The following is a 21,151-nucleotide window of genomic DNA, read 5'->3' as shown; positions in this document are numbered from 1 at the left end:
TTCCTCTTTTTGAGTACAAAATTCTAAGTTTTCAAAGGTTTTGTATAGAAGAACTATACAAATCCTTGGTATTTCTATTTTCTTTTCTACATCAGTAAAATGACCCCTTGTCTGAGGGAGGGTTGTTCTCAACCTGATAATAACAAACACAGGTCAAAGTACGGCCTTTTACACAGGGCTTTGATACAGACCAAACAGCAAGCTAAAAAGGACCCCAAAATTATTAGCGTACACAATTCGAACAGGAAAATCAACGATCTAATTTATATATCCGAACCGGAAAATACCAATGAACCACATCAACAAATGATAACTGCTGAACGACAGGCCCCTGAAGGATCAATCAGGACAGGTGCATAAACATGCAGCGGCTATGGATAGTTTGTTTCACCAGCATACAATATAATTGCAGTTGAAGGCAAATCCTTCAGAAGTTCTTTGTACTTTATTCTAACAACGAACATTTTTTGATAGGGAATATAAGTAAGGGGGAAAGACACCAATTTTTTGTTCTTTACAGGTATTCACGCTGTTTTAAATTTACATCGGAGCACTCTCACTTTTGATAAATAGGTTTCAAGCTAAAACAAATATTCTCACAGATATTTACACAGTGTGGTGGGGTGCTTTTATGTTTAAAATCGTTATATACAGGTTATACTGTGATTTTAAAAACAAATGTTGATATCTTTTTATAATATTTACAAAAAAACGGTGCGGGAAATGGACATGATTACATTTCCGGATGCGGGAAGCGGGAATATAAAAAGAATTAAAATATTCTGTTTTGAACAAAATAGGTGCTGGCGGGTCCGTCGAACAAGGAATCAAATTGGTGTGGCCCAATTAAACAATTTCAATGTGAAATGCTAATCCATATTTGGCTTGTAGGGAAAACGGTACTATTACATTTTCCCAGCATTAGGTTGGCCTTTTGTGTACCAAAGACAGGTGAAGGAAGTCAACTTAGGAGGGCTGTGATTGGATGTAAGGGTACAATATATGTTTTATTTATCTATGAATAACTGCAGTGTGTAAATTTACAATATAAATTTTAAAACCTATTGAAATATTTTCTAGAGAATTATTCGAAAAGGCTTCCTAAATTTCATAAATTTGGTGCAAAATGACGGTGGGCATGGATAACACAAACAAGCTTCGTTGGAAATTGATCATGATACTATTTGGCTCTTTATATTTATGCCAAATAAACACAAATTAAGTGTTTTATAAGTATCCTCAAATTAAAGGAAACTGGTGACAATCGTGTTAACTACAACTACTGAAGTAAAACGGTTTTTAAAATGTTGATGGTAAATATTTTAAAAACAATTATTGTTTATTTTTATCGTCACTAATATATGTAAATTCCCATACCTTTATCAAATTTGAATAATTTTTAAGAGTATAAGCAACGTAAAGTAATTTCTATTTAACACATTAGATTCACGGACATGTGTCTAGACTTTCTATCATATAAATCGAATATATTCTTTTGTGTCGATGACAGCTCCTGGATCGATTTCCCCATTGATATAGATTTGATATGTTTATATAGAATTTTAATTAAAAAAACATGCATGTTTCAATTCATGATCACAGTAATTAAATATGCATATATACAAACTTTGACATTTAAAAAGATTTCAATGACTTAATTGAACCACATGAAAAAACTTCGTTTGTGTTTGCTTTGTATTTTTCTTTTGTTATGAATGTATGACAGACTTTGGTCTGTATCTATAGAGATATATAATTATGAAATCCTATGGGTATTAAACCGCAAAGTATGAAATACTGCACTGTCCTAGTTAGGGGAGATTAAGTAAACTTTACCTAAATTATTATATATACTGTTGACGTAAAACTCTTTTAAAATGTTTGAAATCGGCTATAATTATAAAACATTAGTTCTGCTATGATATACAACACGATAAATATCACCAGAATTACTATTATGATTTAACAGAAGATGAAGAGCATACCCTAGTTTTCTTTGTCTATTCAGGGCATCAAAATAAATGCCCCTCCTGGTAATAAAATGGTGTGACTGCAACGTTGTGGATGCGGATTGTAATTTCTGAAAACCTCAGATACATAAAATATGATATATTCTATTAGGCTTGGATTAACAGGAACCCCCATTCAATTAGGACCACGATCCCGCTTTGATCTAAGATATTATGAAAAAAAATTGAAAATCGTGGTTGTTGTTATTAAGTCGTAGTTAGGACGTGCCAAGTTTTCATTATTGTGGAGGTCAACGACCAACTTTGAACATGCTCAAAATATTCGTAGTGCAGTCGTGACTATAAACAAGTCAGAGAAGAAGCGTAGGGAGTTCGTACTAAGGACGTAGTTTCATTGGGGTTGGCGTAGAAGCATCGTATTAAATCACGACACTAATCAGATATTGGTCTGGAAGCGTCCTAATTCAGTCGTTTCCAGTCGAATTTGTCCCGATCATCCAGTTATCAATTCACTTTGGTTTGTATCTTTCATATGGTATTACAACAAAGACCTAAAATGTCCCTACAGCTTTCTGATTCTGCCGAATGCGATCCAAAAGAGATCAGGCAATGACCAGACAGCAAAAAGAAACAGATGGAAGATATCCGTTAGAAAACTATCTCCATATTCGGGATGACTAGGTACTACCGGAACACAATCCTAACACATTCTCTTGTACCGCATTGCAAACAAACGGCTTTGTTTGGACTCCATCAAATCGTGTTCTGTAATTGTCGGGACTCTGACCTGTATAGTGTGCTGAATTTCGTATTTATAACGGGACGGTTCCGAAACAAAAACTGTTCGCATTCGGCAAGAACTTGATGCAATCAGCACTCAATCGGTAAAACTTCTCCAGATCATGTCCTTTCAACAGGACACCGTCCAGAAGACAGAACATTATAATGGTGTTGATCCGATACAACATAATTTGTCACGACATAGTCACGGCAGTAATCGGACTAAACAAAATCGACTGTTTTCCCGAAGGTTACTGGACGCACCTTACTGTCGGTGTCGCTTAGGCAACCTCTCCTTACCATTCTCGAATCGTAGGAATCTGTATACGACTGTGTGCAGACAATGATAGGACATTCAAGATCATAGGGGAAAGTAGTACGACTTTTTGACTTTTCGTTTGGTGATTCGTAATCGGCACTGTGTGGACGCCACATTACAAAGATCGTGTGCGTCATGGTAGAGTCTTTTTAAACGTAGCAAAAGCGTGACAAGATCAAAGTGGAATCGTAGCAAGATCTTATCACGATCATAGCAAGTTTGTGTTATGAACGTTGAAACTATGAAATATAGAATTTTCAAGCAGACTATACCATGATCTAATCGCGATCTTATTTTTTTATTATATAGATAGCAGTTGGATCGTCATGGTCTTGAGGTACTGTGGCGGGGGGCTTACAAAAAAAGTTCGATTATAAAAAAAAAGATGACTAAATAATATAGCTATGCTGACAGGAATTTTTTTATTTCGAACTAAAATAATAATTTTATTCTCTAAAACTGACAATTCTATGCAGACAGGTAAAATGTATTTAATATAAAGATATGCAACGATACTGATAAAAGATAATTATACACGAATAAAATGAAATATAAAAAAATCTAGCTGGTTTACCCAAATGAAATTAAAAACAATTTTTTTTAGTTCCGAAAGTCCCACATCAAAAGTTCAGACGGTCAATCACTATTTTATCATGGTACTGTTCTTAAATGCACAATGTCATTATTGTTTGTTTAACAATACCAAATCAAAAGTATTTATTGAAATTACAGGATAACAGTTGTATAAGTTTTTATATATGTAAATATGACCTACTAAATACATCATCAGTCAAAATGTTTAATTTAAGTTGAAACACATCGCCACATTTTTTAGCTCATCTGGCCCGAAGGGCCAAGTGAGCTTTTCTCATCACTTTGCGTCCGTCGTCCGTCGTCGTCCGTCGTCGTTAACTTTTACAAAAATCTTCTTCTCCAAACTTGGCCACAATCATCATTGGGGTATCTAGTTTAAAAAAAAAAACAAGATAGCCGCCATGGCTAAAAATAGAACATAGGGGTAAGGTGCAGTTTTTGGCTTATAACTCAAAAATCAAAGCATTTAGAGCAAATCTGACATGGGAAAAATTGTTTATCAGGTTAAGATGTATCTGCCCTGAAATTTTCAGATGAATCGGACAATCCGTCGTTGGGTTGCTGCCCCTGATTTGGTAATTTTAAGGAAATTTTGCTGTTTTTGGTTATTATCTTGAATATTATTATAGATAAGAGATGAACTGTAAACAGCAATAATGTTCAGCAAAGTAAGATTTACAAATAAATCAACATGACCAAAATGGTCAGTTTATTTTATATATTTAATTTTTTTTATATTCCCGCATCTGGAAATTTAATCATGTCCATTTCCCGCACCGTTTTTATTTTTTATGTAAATATTATAAAAAGATCTCAACATTTGTTTTAAAAATCACAGTCTAACTTGTATATAACGATTTTAAACCTATAAGCACCCCACCACACTGTAAATAGCCCTGAGAATATTTGTTTCAGCATGAAACTAATTAATCCCAAGTGGGAGTGCTCCGTTATAAATATGTAACAGCGGAAATACCTGTACAGAACAGAACATTGGTTTCTTTCCCCCTTACTTATATTCCCTATCAAAAAATGTTCGTTGTTAGAATAAAGTATGTACAGAACTTCTGAAAGAGTTGCCTTCAACTGCAATTATATTGTATTCTGGCGATACAAAACTATCCATACTCGCTGCAGGTTTGTGCACCTGTTCTGTTTGATTCAGGGACCTGTCGTTCAGCAGTTATCGTTTGTTGATGAGGTTTATTGGTATTTTTCCGTTTGGATATATAAATTAGATCGTTGGTTTTCCTCTTCGAATTGTGTACACTAATAATTTTGGGGTCCCTTATAGCTTGCTTTTTGGTCTGGATCAAGAACTGTGTAAAAGGCCGTACTTTGACCTATGTTATGTTTGTTATTATCAGGTTGGGAACAACCCTCCCTCAGACAAGAGGGTATTTTACTGTTGTAGAAAAGAAAATAGAAATACCAAGGATTTGTATTGTGCTACTATACAAAACCTTTGAAAACTTAGATTTTTTTACTCAAAAAGAGGAGAAATACATCATATTTTAAACAACTTTTCTAAAAGAGGTCCACTTATTTTGAATAATATTAAACTGTTAAAGAAAATGTGTTAACATGGTTAAAGTCCAGGAATATTGCAAAATTCTTGGACAAGATTTGACCATTTAATACCAGAAAGATATTATAGTTCTTTGTGAAAATATGAGCCCTTGTGTACTAAAAAGTGTTTTTTTTTTCCAAAAAAAAATATTATAACTTATATTGACCCCTCATAAAAGGGATAATTATAACATTAAGGGGTTGTTCTGAAGCTGATTGTGACTTGGATGAAGAATTGTCTCATTGTCAGTCACACATACATAGACCAGATTTAATTATTCAATTATTTCTTGTTGAACATGTTGAAAGGGGAAAAAATACTTCATAAATTTAAGAAATGTCAAAGTACAAGTTTAAATCAAGTTTTAATATTGTCAAAACTTACTTTTTTATGTTTACAAAAAAAAATATAATCGCTCGCCTTTGCTTTTCAAGCTTCGCCTCAAAAATTTGCAAATTAAATATTTTTTTATTAAAATTTTCAAATCGCTCGGTCGCCCCAATTTTTGGAGTCCAAAAATCCGTAGAACAAGAAATTAAATTGGTATGTTGGTGTGGCCTTATAGTAAATTTTTAATGTACAGCAAAGTAAGACCTAAAAATAAGTCAACATGACCAAAATGGTCAATTGACTCCCTAAGGAGTTATTGTCCTTTATAGTCAATTTTTAACAATTTTCATAAAATTTGTAAATTTTTACTAACATTTTCCACTGAAACTACTAGGCCAAGTTCATTATAGATAAAGATAATTGTAAGCAGCAAGAATGTTCAGTAAAGTAAGATGTACAAACACATCACCATCACCAAAACTCAATTTTGTCATGAATCCATCTGCTTCCTTTGTTTAATATTCTCATAGACCAAGGTGAGCGACACAGGCTCTTTGAGCCTCTAGTTTCTTTTTCATATATTCAAGACGAGTTCATGTTGGTGGTAAATGAATAAGAAACGTGTCCTAAACTAGACCGACACACTCTCCCGGTTTGTTTTTTTTATTTTGCTAGTTCACAAATTTACAGAGAAGAAATATAACCCTACACATACAAACACGTTTTATTGTGGTTCGAATAATCTTTGATCCCACTCGTTATTGCTAAGCGTGCAATCCTTTGTATTGATCATCTGTACAATCGACTTAGCTTTACACCCCCCCCCCCCCTTTTTCCCCCCCAAAAAAAATTATTTTCTACCTCTAGATGTTTTATGATACTTTTTCCCAAAAAAAACTTTCCCCTTTTTTTGGCTTGAAATGAAAGTGTACTTGAAGACTTTAAGTATGGACAATGCTATATTTTTTTTCTATATCAAAACAAATATCCTCAGCCCAAGTTCTGCTGATTTTAGACCAAGACCCAAACTTTTTAACATATGGAATTATTTTTATATCAATATATTTTTAATTAATTTATGATATTCTGAATTTTTAAATAACTTATATATATTTGTTCAATTTTGCAATTATTTTCATCTTCTATGAAGTAAGAATACATATAGTTTTTGGATTATATTGTTCTAGATTAAATATTACAAAATAAAAAACAAATAAGTAAACACCAAATATTCTCCATGTTTAATATAAGTTTTATAAGTTTTGCATTGGTGAGTTACTAGTATAATTATCTGGTGCACACTTACATATTAAATAAATTACTATAAACATTGTTATCGATTGTCCAACATTTAAACTTCGAAATTGTCGTGCACACATCTGCCCGTTTACTCCTCGTAATTTCTTTATATTTGTCACTTGTAATTTTTAAAAGGTGGGGCATAACAATATTCACTCGTTCCAAGGTAATTGGTACGCTTTTTGGAAAGCAAGTAGGTAAGAAAATATGTTTGTAATCATTTTGTTTTATAATTATACTTATTAGTATAAAATTAATTAGAAGGATCTTTAAAAAAGATAGTTAAGTAATACTTCTAACTTTATCAATAGTTAAATCCATTATCCATGATATTTTGTCGAACAAATATTAAAATAACGAGTACTCGGATTGGTATGCGACTTATTCTGTGTAATTTAACACGTCTGTTTAAAAAGGTATGTGTCAAAAACTATAAATAAGAATATTATTAGTATTATAATCTATTCTTGTGAAAAGCTTATTAATATGATGCTACTAGTGCATGTAGGTAGCGTATCTGGACTATCCGTACTCCGTTATAGAAAAGGCATTCGTTTGGGTGACAGTGATACTCTTAGGTTAGAAATATAGTTCATCCAGTAGTATATATTATAACATAATTTATGTACACGTCGTTATATATATGCGAGCGGACAAGAATGTCAAATCTGATGTCATGTTTTTCACGCCTTCTGGATTTGTACTTTAACAGCTTGATGGCATAATTTCTATTTCTACACAATACACATTGTATTCGTTTGTTCGCACTTCATCCAGGACGAACGACTTTACAGATCCTTCTTAAAACAGAAGCAAAAGATACCAAAGGTATATTCAAACTTTAACTCATAAGTCGAAATGAACATGAAAACGCCATGGCTAAAACATGTGAAAAAAGAAAAAGACATACATACAAACTAACGAACCAACACGAATTCCGCCATAAACTGGGGATGATCTCTGGTGCTTCGGAAGGGTTGGGAGATCCTGCTTCACATGTGGTATCCGTCGTGTTTCTCGTGTATGTAAAACCCGGATATAAGCATAATTCGGGATTGAAGCTACGACAATTGGAGCATATCTGTCGTCATGGATTAATTTATGTTTTTTTTCTCAATTATATTATACAGCACTCTTCAATTTCTATTGGGTTTTTCTACAATCAGAAATGAACAACTTATTTATATAAACAGGGTTTAACGCCAGTGAAAATGTCATGCAATACAGCTTTTTTAGTTGTGATGATGCTTATATCCAGTTGTAATGGTAAGTTGCTATCAATAGTTTATATGTATTCTCTTTTCTTAAATGCCGTTAAAAGAGTTCTCAAAAAGTAGCGGTCCAAAGATTTGAACTACAAAAGTTTTTAAAGGAACGATGCAAATTTGTTATTTTAAAATCAGATCTATTTGCTATACATTGATACTTACCAATTAAGCATAATAAAATACATGTAGATCCAATCAGTACCTCTGTGGTACACCAACCAATTGAGCTGCAAGTTTCGCTTAAACAAGTTCGAACTTGACCGAAAGGTGTAGCTAAGAGTAATGGTCAGACAGAAAAAAAACCTACTTCATGGGTCAATAGTGTGGTAAATGAGGTTCAGCCAACCAAATGAAGCTGTAAGAATCTGCATCGAACCGGAGGACTTAAATTAATCAATCAACCGGGCACACTAACTATGTAGGATAAAGTAGCGAATATTTAAAATACTAAATTTTTGAGTAAAATTGAACGTCAGGATATCGGCATTTCAAACAAGACGAAGGCAGCAGTAAGCTATATTGGTGCATCATTTGGAAGGTATCGCTTTCTGCTAGCTCCGTTTGTAATTACGTCAATTCCGAGTGCTGACGTAAACCATAAAAATAATTTAAGAACAGGAGTAATCGTAGACAGTACTCATTTGGAGAGCTACAGTACAGAGACGTGATGAGAGAATGAAAAAAGTTAAATAGGGTAAGACATTGCAATTTAAAACTAAGTAAATCAGAATGTCAATTGAGGAAAAATTTATTTTGACCACATTACCCTGAATTGAATCTAGTCCCTTAAAATGTGCGTGATGTTCAGAAAAAGAAAGAAAAACAAAAATAAGAAACACGTTTTAACATTTGTGAGTTTCGTAAACCAAAAATGCATCTTTTTCGAAAGCTAGGCTCGAAAGCCTGATACCATATAACTTCAAGTCATTGAGCTTCTAGCCAATGCATCAAGGGCACATACTCCCTCAGCAAAGATATGCACAAATAGAAAACGATACTTTGCCTTTTGTCTTTGGATGTCAAAACAAAAACAGCCTCAGAAGCATGATATTACCAAGGAAAATCTATGTTTGTATCAGATACATTGTCAAAAATATACTTACTAAAATGTAGGAAGAATTATATTTAAAAAAAACAGGATTGAGTTCAATGCTTTTGTTCTTATGTCACCTGAGAAATATCAACAAAAGTTCCAAAAACGTACAGCAATAGTTGAAGAAAACGAACGACGATGGATGGCCACAGAAAAAAGAGGAACTACCAAACAGAGTGAAACATTATGGACAGTTAATAAATGAAGTTAAAAAATACATTTATTGCTAATCTATAAAGGACTGAAGCTTATAATTCCACAACACGTACGCAAAGAAAGTTTGTCATTAATACATATAAAAAATAGTGTTATCCAAAACCAAAGCAAGATAATTCATTTATAGGTCTGGCATAATGTCAGACATACAAGATATCTTAGAAAAATGTAAGAGACACACAGTAAACAACAGGAAAACTAACAACATGGAACCCATGATTAAAAGGAAACTTCTAGATAAACATTTAGGTAAGATGGCAGATGAATTCAATTCCGGCGATTAATTGTCTCATTGTGATGTTTTGATAATTGATTTACAATTCATATTTTATAGTTAAAATTTCAAATCAAGAAAAAGTACTCGAATATAGATTATCGCGAATGCAGCAAACTTTGATGTCTCTTATAAAAATACTTCAATACAGTTAGTAACATTTTTGAAGGGTCCAATCCACCCTAACCTGAGACAGAAGTATAACAGTTCAATAATAAGAACAATCTACTAGTATGCGAATCATTTGAAAAGGTCTTACCTTAATTGATCGATAAAAAAAACAAGACAAGATCTAACAAAATCGCAGGCTGGACGTATCAGAGTATTTATAATTCCATCGATATACAAAAGACACAAAGTACAGATCTGAGAGTACTCGCAATTAATGCTAGTAAGGACGCTTTAATGTACATTTAATTATGGTGAAATCTTTGATTATTTTTCAGGTTGCTCTTGCAATGTTGCATTCTCATCGTACATATCTGAAGACAGTGCAAATTCACAAAGTGCTTCTATGGCTAACAGAGACATTATTTTATTCGACAAAACAGAGGCAAATTACGGTGTTGGATATAATACAAGTACAGGAAAGTTTATAGCTCCTTCCTCGGGTGTTTACGGGTTCACATGGACCTTTTGTGTCGATTCAAGTACTACTGACGGTGGTGCGTTGAATTACGGCGAATACGGCACAGAATTATTAACTGGTAATTCCGTAATTGGTGTATTGCATACCGATACGGAAATGATAGGAGATGACGCATGCTCAACAGGCTTTGTCATCAAGTACGTATCTGAAGGCACGGAAGTTTATGTCAGGAATAATTATGCTCATCAGGGCAAAATCTTGAGCGCGGATAATCATGCCAGAACAACATTCTCCGGATGGAAATTGTAGCAATAATAAGTGATGAAATATTATAATTAATGATAGTATTCGCCTTCTCAAAAACTCTAAATATAAACTTAGACAGAACTTGTTTTTATATTCCATGTAGTGGGAGATGTTCTTTTTGTATATTGTATACTGTAGGATTATTATTTTTTTATTTTCTTTTCATTTATGCTTCACTCCGGATTGGACTCATTTTAAATTAATTAAGTTCTATTTAAGATTTTGTGTATGCTTAACAAAATTGACAAAGCAATTTCTGAAGTCAAGGTCAATATTTGTTGCTTGTAACTCACATATCCCGCGTATAAATCTGAAATATATCCTATCATAGTTTTGATTGTCGTTTTTTTGTTTTGTCTGCAAATATAAGGACTTAATTGTAACATCCGTACTTTCAAACTGGTTCAAGCAAACAGTCACTTTTTTCCGGTAGTCAATTTTTATGATATGCCTAAAAGCAAAAACAAAATTGTATAAGATTCGAGCGTTCCAAAAATCTCTATAAAAGCACATCATTTGACAGCGAAATTTGACATTATCATGTCTTGTAGTGATTCTCATAAGATGACAATCAGTTTTGTAATACCAGTGAGGCCACAGTTTATATTAGATAAAAAAGATACCGTTTTAAATCTTTTCCCCTTTTTTCCCTTGTTTTTCCATCCCCTTAGATTAGAATGAACAGAAACAATTTAAGAATAGAAAATAAAATAAGTTAAGTACAGTATTCATTGAAAATATAGTATTTCATTAAATTGTGATGAATTGGGTCAATCAAAAACGAATCTTCATTTATAATTCATACAAATTCAACCTGTGACCATAGACGACGGCGGCAGACGCCAAGTAATGACAAGAGATCACATGTTTAATGAATGCCTCCAGTAAGATGCGAAATCTGACAACACGTTTGACATATGTCGATTTTTCGATTAAATGTCACATCCATACCGCACAAAGGTTAAAGTGCTTTTAAAAGAAGTTTTGACTCGGAAGCTAACGTTGAGAAATTTAGATACGATCCATGTAAACTAATTGATCATTTGAATAAACTTATTACTATGTAATATCAACTTAACATCGTTCATTTCGTTACTGTAGTTAAATGATATGTTAGTATTATGTTATTGTTAGATAACATTGATTTTGATAATAAAAAGTTAAATAATAACATAACTATCAATATCGCTATATGCAGACTTATAAGAATTAATAATCCTATCTCTTGTCGATACTGTTTTCTATTATTTTAGTATTGCACAGGGTTATACATTTCTGACAACAATTCAAGCGGCATTTTGAGCAAAAACTAGCATTACTTACATGTAGCAGTGACACTGGCGCAAAATGCAGTGTACTTAACCAACCAAACTTTAGCAGTTCGAACATACAGAACAAACCAAATTCAAGACTTGGATCATTCTCTGGACACAACATCAAATGTGATAGTATGAAAACTTTATAAAAAATAAGAAACAATATGAAATATTTTGTGTTGTTAATACAAAACCGCAATAAGTATTTTGAGCTGCGACATGCACAGAAGTAATAGGGTATGCATTAAAATGAAAGGGATTAAATTTATTTGCTGGATGCCTACCAGGTACACTCAGCCATACATGTTAATCGAAGCTGTTTCCCTGTGGAACACCCACGAAGTCAGTTGTGAGTTCAGATGAAGGTAGAATCAAATAAAAAAACTTTACCATATAGGGGAAATTCGCCTAATTGTGTACACTTTTTAAAATCCAGAAGTTTAGATACCGTTGAGGCCAAATGCGGACATACTGGTGGTTGCACTTGACAGGAAAGGATAGAGGGATATCAAATGTACTATTTACCGCTTTTTTATGACACCTCTCTTGATTGGTAGATTGGAAATATTTACAACCCGCGGAAATGCCCAGTCGTGTAAATACAGACAGAGGGAGGGAGTTAAAATACGGACACCGTGTCGTCGAATTGCGGACACTTATTTTTTTTAACTACTCTTGCTATTCAAAACGAAATTACTGTGTATATATATATACGACTACCTTTCATGAATACCCTTAATTTCATTGCATCTTAAAATTTTATCCTAGATATGAAAAGAGACAGCGTTACTATGAATAAGGCCCCCGGTGAAACTCCTCAATGGAGGGCTCGACTGACTGGGATTATTGTATCTTTATTTCCAAATTATTTATTTTAGTTTTGTGTTTTTGTTTTCTGTTTTCCGGGGATTTTTTTGTTTTATCTTTTTCATGTTTCTTTGATTTTTTCACTGGCCGTTTTTAGATGAAAAAAAATAATCAAATAGTGTTTTAAAGAACACATGTCGTACCTCAGGTTGACTCTTATACTATGGTGTCGTTTCATTCATGTTTTACGTAGAATAAGAGAAGGACTTCGGATAAATTATAGGACGATGCCTTTAAGATTGTTATGCACACAGTTTGCCAATGTATGTATAGAGATCGATGCATTATTTGTCTTTGAAAATGTCTGTACCAAGTCAATCCATGATATATTGTACAGTGATATCTTTTATTGACCATTGAGAAACCTTAAATTGATTTAACTAAAAATTATCAAACAGTCAACAGGGATAATTATTTTTTTTTAAATGTATTAATTTCGCTTTTATGTCCACAAAATTAGTTTAATATTGTATTCATAGACCTCACTTAATTTTCTGTTTTTACTTTTTTGTCCTTTCTACTTTTACATTTAGTATCCTTTTTTGACTCCACTTCAGCTTTCTTCATTTCTCTCTCAATTTTTTTAAGTTTATTTTCTTCCTTTTTCGTTTCTTTTTTCTCTTTCTTTTGCTGCATTAAGAGTTTTTCCTTTACTCATCGCCGGCTGCTGTTGGAATTGCTGTTGCGCTATACACTTGTGCTGTGGTACTACAGTGGGGCTTTGGATTTGTCTGCTGATTGATCAAATGTAGGGGCTTCATCTTTGTTTTCCGATGCTTCACTTGGGAGAGAGGCCTGGGGCGGTATGGCATGAGGGTTAAAGGGATATATTCCACATGCTCTGAATCCACTTTTGATATTTTCTTTTCTTAGACCCTCATTCGATGCAGTTTTTAACAAACTTGGGAATGTGCATTTGTCAACTTTGTGTAGCATATTCTCCTGCAAAAACTTCGAGCAGGCTCTATCATATTGTTTATTGAATGGGACAAAATACTAATCGATCCAATGGTTGTAAATAATGAGTGGTGTGTGGTGGCAAAGATAGAATTACTATGTCTATCCTGATTCCCTCTTGGATCAAAGCCAGTGACTCATTTGATGAGTGTCCGTCGAGTATCAATAGCTGTGGTCGCTCCCCTCCACATTGTTTAAGGAAAATCTTCTTAAACCATTTCTCGCCGATTCGGTCGCTCATCCAACCACTTTCTTGATAATCCCACATAGTGCAACTCGGAGCCTCTGTGGTATTAAATCCAAATACTGTAAACCAACTTATTTTCGCGGATACTTTATTTCGCGTTTAGCCCTTTCTAGTCCATTTCGCGGCGATTAAATTTCGCGATTCTCAAATTTACTCGGTGAAGTTATGTAAGTAAAAATCCAAGTTTTACATATTCACGATATTGTTTCACTCGCGAAAGTCGCGAAAATTAGTTGGTTTACAGTACAGATCTCTTTGTCTTTCCCGTAACAATTAGCAGTGGACTCATCTTATGTCCCTCCGCGTTGACACAAGCTACAATTGTTACGTGCGTGCTCATAGCACTTGTCCGATCGGGAACATTTCTAGTACCATTCTCTGCCAATACTTTAACCGGATCGTGCTCAAATGATTTACCAGTCTCGTCCATGTTCCAGATCATTGTAGGTTTCTTTGCAATATCCTTTTCAATCAGAATTTTCTCCAATGCCTGAAAATACTCTTCTACCTTTTGTCTGTTCATCATCCTACATCTAAGAGATCCTGTTCTATCAGGCTTTCTAATGACAAGGCCAGTGTGACGTTCTTTAAATTCTGCCACCAATCTTTTCCTGGTATAGAGTTTTTGAAAGGCGTTTTTATCTTAAGCTTCTAAACTAATGTCCCAATTCCCACAAGAAGCTGTCTGCGTGAAATGCCAACGCCTAACTGTGATGCCCGTTTGACAGATTTCACAATTGAATTCTCTAATTCTAATGGTAGGGCTGGTTTGCGGCCCCTACCAACCTCTATGTTTCTTTTTCCTATCACTCTATCCCCAACGGTTGATTTAGGCACGTTGTAATGTTCCGCTGCCTTTCTAACAGACATCCGACCAGACTTGACGCTATCGACAGCATTCTCAAGCGATTTCAGGTCATATTTCAATATGTTTAATTTCTTTTTTGCTTTTAACATTCTGAAAATATATCAGAAGACTTCCTTAATATTTTGCTCAATGTTTTCTGAAACGACTATTTACTGTGCGATATGGGTTTTTCTCATGTTGAAGACTGTACGATTGCCTATAATTATTCATATCCACTTTATTTGAACTCTGGTACGTATTGCCTTATTGGGTATCATATCTCATTGCTTTTTTTTTAAATAGCAGATACGGATATATAGGCAGACATTTACACTGTTTAAAATAGCAGTAAGTACGATAGATGGATTTAGAGTTACAAGGCAAGATACAAAATTCAACTTATCCGCCAGTCTGTCTTTCTAGGATTCAATCACCAATTTATCTCAAATGTGCTTTGATGGATACACAACATTTAATGCCAATGCCAATGTAGAAATCTACATTTCGATTTTCATGTGGAGCATTTCTGAATTTTTATAATGACCGAGAGTTTTGGAGTTGTTTTTTTTTTTACGTTGTCAGTTTCCTAGTTTACGTTTGTTTTTTCGATTTTTCGGATTATTTTCATGACAGAGACAGACAGACATACAGACAGACGACTGAGAGTAACTGTTAGTAGGAACATCCCTATTTCATGAGTCAATAGTAAGGTAACCGAATATTTAAGTCAAATGGAGATGCAATAATTTGTATCGACCCAAAGGACTTAAATAAAGCAGTCAGTCGGGAACACCACCATATTATAAATACTGAGAATGTGGTAGCAAATATTTCAAATAAGATAGTGTTTAGTACAAATGATGCAACGTCAGGATTTTTGCATTTAAAACTAAATGAAGGCAGCAGCAAGCTAATATGTTTTATATGAGTGGCCGTTCGTGTCATTTGCGGGATATTCTATCGCGTTATTTTTAATAACGCTTTATTTTACTTAACTATCGCGTTACTTTACAACAATAACGCGTTATTTCTCCATTTCAACGCGTTATTTTTTACTATCGCGTCAATGATAAATATCGCGTTATTCATGAAAATTAACGCGTTAGTTTGATAATATTTCAAATAAATAGCAAAAATCAAATATCGCGATAGTTTTTTGTAATAACGCGTTAGTTTTGGACAATAACGCGATAAAATGAAGAAATAACGCGTTAGTTTAACAAAGTAACGCTATAGTTTTACAAAATAACGCGTTATTTTCTCTAACGCGATAGAATATCCCGCAAATGACATTCACGGCCACTCATAATTTTAATACACCATTTGGAACGTATTGCTTATTGAGAGCTTCGTTTAGAATTAAGTCAATTCTAGGAATTTTTAAAGGAATGCTACTAGTAAATGAAATCATGAAAAGTATTGAAAGAGCAGAACTATTCTTAGATTATATATATAAGGAGCTACAATACAAAAACATGAAGAGAGACTGAGAAAAAATTAGGTAGATCAACACAATAAAATTTAATACTAAATATATAAAAATGTCCATTCAGAAAAGATGGAGTTGAATTTCTGAACACATTACTATTAAACATGGGTTGAAACCAGACCTTGAAAAGGAAAAAAAAATAAAAATAAGAAAGAATAACATGCCTCTCTTGGTTTCGTAACTTATCAAAGCAAATTTCTTTCTAATACGTCAGATGTCAGTGCTCCATTGAGAGAACTGTTAGAAGAAAATTAATTATAGGTGCTGGGAAAATAACACGACAGTAGTTTTAACAAATTCATAGGCATTACCACAAATGCGCCTAATGATCCAAAGCAGATACTTGTATTGATAAGTGACGCAAAATCGAAAGGCTTAGGTGCCGTGTTTCTGCAAAACGACAAGCCTACTGCCTGTTCATAAAGAGCACTTACTCCAATCTAGAAAGACATGCTCAAATAAAGAAAGAGACTTTGGCTATTGTTTTTTTATGCCAAAAGTTCAATCATTATGTGTTCAGAGACAAGTTGAGGTAAAAAGCGATCACTAACCACCAATGAAAATTTTCAGTAAACCACTTAATTAAGCACAACCCCTAATATAAAGTTTTTCTTTACAACTTTAGAAATATGACATAACTGCTAGATAAAATACAGGGAAACCCATGTATGTATAAGATAAATTATCATGAATGAACTACTAGTAACCAAAAACCGAAGAAAGACTGGGGCCTGATATAAAAATCAATGAGATTTAGTAAATGTGCATCTTTCGTTATCACCTGAGAAACAGTTAAAAAAAACACCAAAAAAAACAGAAACTGATGAAATTATAAACGGTTGTGGAAAACGACTGAAGATGGATAGCCACAGAAAAAAAGACCAACAGACGAAGTGAAACCCGTGTCTGAAGATGGATGGCCACGTATGCATCTAGAAAATTTACGCTAAGAAATGTTGACACTTAATCTTATCCATGAAACATATTGAAATAATGACATGCCTAATAAGAGCGTTCATGTTTGGGCCTTGCATGATGTCAGATATAATACAAGATTTCGTGGAAAATGTGAAACATTCGCAGTAACTAACAAGGAACATATGATCAGAATTAAACTTAAAGAATCTAAGTTAGCAGCTGCGTGTTTTCAATTTAAAGGAAAACTGAATTCATTGTAAGGTATTGATAAATTGGGAATATAAATGATTCATGTGTCATAGAGACAACAAACCGACCAAAGGACAGAAAACAACCCAAGTACACCAATGGGTCTTCAACACAGCCAGAAAAGCCAGAAACTGTAGGCGGGCTTCAACTGGCCCCTAAACAATGTTTAAGTTCAGTGAAAAAGACGTCACATTAAACTCTAAAACATATATAAACGAACTAAATAGTCCGTATATTCTACGTCATCGTGCAACTTCAGTTTAAAAGTCATTCAAAAAGGACCAACAAACGTGAAAACAATAATTTAGTTGAGGATATTCTTATTCAATGCCTGTTCGCTATATTTTGCTGAAAGAGGATAACAAAAGTATATTTCAATACTGTAGCAAGGACGCTTTAATGTACATTAAATTATTTTATATGATGCAAGCTTTGCTTTCTTCCAGGTTGTTCTTGCAAAGTTGCATTTTCATCTTACATATCAGAAGACAGTGCAAATTCCCAGAGTGCTTCTATGGTTAACAGAGACATAATTATATTCGACAGAACAGAGGGAAATTATGGTGTTGGTTATAGTACCAGAACAGGAAAGTTTATAGCACCTTCTTCTGGTGTTTACGGGTTCACATGGACTTTTTGCGTCGATTCGCGAACTACTGACGGTGGTCCTTTAAATTACGGAGAATATGGTACGCAATTAATGGCTGGCAATTCCTTAATTGCCGTGTTGCATACAGATACGGAAACATTATATGATGACGCATGTTCAACAGGTTTTATCATCAAGTACGTATCTGAAGGCACGGAAGTTTACGTCAGGAATAATTTTGAACACCAGGGTAAAATCTTGAGCGTGAACAGTCATACCAGAACAACATTCTCTGGGTGGAAATTATAGCAATAATACCTGATAAAGTATTTAAATTAATGATATTATTCCACTTCTTTCATTTTCCATGTACTTTTTGTATACTACACGTAGTACTATATATTGTGTTTTTATATAGTATCTGCTCGCTCCGGATTGAACTCGTTTGAGATTAATAAAGTTCTCCTCTTTAAGATTGTTTGTAATATTACAAGATTAATTTAAGAGTTTCCGATGTCAAGTCAGAGTTGAAACAAACAAGCACAAATGTGATTGCAATTCAGATCATCTGCTATTCACAATAGTTGTTAGTAAAGAAAGAATCTCTCTGTAGTGATATTGAACCTGTTTCTATTTTAGGGACCGGTCAATATTTATTGGGGGGTTGGGACCGGTGCAAAACGTAGTAGGACACACATTTATTTTTACTTAATTTATGATATGACTTCTACTTATTTAGTCTTCAGCACTGATAGGACAGCAATATGTTTATGGCATATGTATGAATGTAGAAAATGGGCTATACAAATTATACAAAAATACAACAAAATAAACAAGATTAATCAAGTAACTGATAAGTTACAACAATGGAAATACAATTATGTTTATATCATGAAATGATTTTTTAAAGGTTGAAAAAATATACATGTATAAAAAATAAATAATAACAAACCAAAATTATAAAATTAATCATTCTATTTAAAGTGAAATGATATACTGCCATCAGTTCGGTAAAAATTAACCAAATGGAAATCATTGAATAAAGGTAGGAATAAATAAAATATATCTTTAAAAATAGGGAAAATTATTTAACAATGGAACATTCTAACTAGAAAATTAAGAAGAAGAAAAAACAAAGTCGAAAGACAGAAAAAAAATTAAATTAAAAAAAAGATAATTCAAATTGTTCATAAACTTTTGTACTTTATTACTCTTCGTGAAAGAAAGTGAATAAAAAATTGAAAATGAATCGTATTTGCCTTCTTCAAGGAGGAGATCAGTTAAAATTTTCATACAAATGCAAAGACTACTATATCCGAACTATGTTAATCTAATAAAAATGGCATTTAAGTCTGTTTAATTTATTCATAGATTATATAGGACATATACTTATTTAGTAGATTTTTCATATAGGACAGAAACTTGTTTTGGTATATTGAGAGGATAGGACATAGATTTTTTTTAAGGGAGAAATATGAATTGCACCGGTCCCCCCCACCCCCAATAAATATTGATCGGTCCCTTAAACAAGTGACTGAGTTGATTTAAACAGTAGAGGACCATGGAATAAATTTGTTTATCATATACTTAGAGCAAATAACACATAATTTCTACAGTATGATAACAGCATTGAATTAACGTGAATTCCATATTTTCCCGAAATGGTGTTGAGCGGGCTGATATAAAAAAAAATTATCACATGCTTCGATTGTTATCACATGCCTTTCCTTAACGTTATCGCATGGACGGTGTGCACAAAGTTGACGGCAACTGTAACATGCGCTTTTAAAGGTAGTTTAATACAACTGTGTTTCAACAATCTTTTAAAAAGGAAGGTTTTTTTATGATAAAAAGATAAATGCTAGCCATGAAAATTCTCATCACTCGTGAGTTTATCAAAATTAAATCTATAAAGTATGTAACGAACATAGAGAAAACGGCAAAAATCTGTTAAACTTGTAACATTAAACAAGCAAGCAAAACGAGTTTTAACCTAGAATTCATACAAATTAAACTTATTTTCCCGCATTTTCGTATAGTAGAAGTTTTCAGATTCGGACTACGACGTTATACGAAATTGACCGCCAAACAAAATTTAAACGGCCATGGTGGATGTGTTTGGAATGCAGTTTGTTATGTGTAAGAAGTAGTAATTTGGAAAGATTAATATTCGAATATGGAGGAATCGGTCAAAATAAATGTGAAATTGCTATTTTTTTTCATTCCAAAATAACTTGATATTCCAAATGTGCATAGGTTTTAAAATATCTACAAAATATGAATGATTCGATCGTCCAGGTTGAACACCTGAATTTTTTGGATGTCCAACTATTATGTTACAATTTAAAGAAATGACGTTTTAACGCTATTTTCTGAATAGGGTCCACGATATAGTTGCTTATTGTTGCTATTACACTGCTCTTTGCATATATTTATAGATATTTTCAGAATGTGCATTTGCTGCACATTGTTGTATGAAATGAAAAGAAATATGTTGAATGTTTATGTTTAAAGTTATGTGCTAAACTAAGTGTCCATTGTTTTTATTACGCGTTGGTTTTCTGGGGGGAAATGTCGACTTCGTCAATGATAAAAGTAATTTGCAGACGTTACGTTTGTGGACTCAGCTTTGTGCACGCCGTCATGGCATTCCGGCGATACTCGGCAAATTCCGGAAAATACACCTCAATGGCACATTTTCAGTGAAAAGCATTACAATCAAAGTAGAGTACAAATTAATTATTACGATACTGGATAATATATTATGTAAAATAAAAAAAATAAAAAAATGTTCAAATAATAGCATTTTTAAAAGTTTCCAGCATAATTTAGAAAGTTACTTTACAAATTTTAACAAACAGTGTTCATTTAAGAATTGAATGCTCTTTTTGTAAATTTATTGGGGTGTAAAAGCGTTGACCGAAGTACATTTTGTATGAAGCGCTTCATACTAAAAATGAGCGCACGGTCAACGCTTTTACAACCCTATAAAGTTACAAAAAAAAGCATTCAATACTTATAATTACATTTTTACCTATAGGTTAATGAAAACACGCCTTTTATC

General features: G+C 33.3%; 1 long non-coding RNA gene across 2 annotated transcripts; it reads left to right on the top strand.

Moving 5' to 3' along the window:
* The first annotated feature begins 6,935 nt into the window (after nt 1-6,935).
* On the top strand, nt 6,936-11,720 carry LOC143080041 (uncharacterized). 2 transcript variants are annotated; one of them, XR_012979601.1, is made up of 3 exons: nt 6,936-7,059; nt 8,056-8,128; nt 10,160-11,719. It is a non-coding gene; the product is annotated as an uncharacterized LOC143080041 (long non-coding RNA). The 2 variants fall into 2 exon arrangements; XR_012979602.1 differs by lacking the exon at nt 6,936-7,059 and adding an exon at nt 7,359-7,440 and having other exon boundaries at nt 10,160-11,720.
* Nucleotides 11,721-21,151: the final 9,431 nt, after the last annotated feature.

Source organism: Mytilus galloprovincialis, chromosome 6, assembly GCF_965363235.1.
Source record: "Mytilus galloprovincialis chromosome 6, xbMytGall1.hap1.1, whole genome shotgun sequence".
NCBI classification, from domain to species: domain Eukaryota; kingdom Metazoa; phylum Mollusca; class Bivalvia; order Mytilida; family Mytilidae; genus Mytilus; species Mytilus galloprovincialis.
The sequence above is the reverse complement of the archived record's forward strand: the minus strand, read 5'-3'. Positions and strand labels throughout refer to the sequence as shown.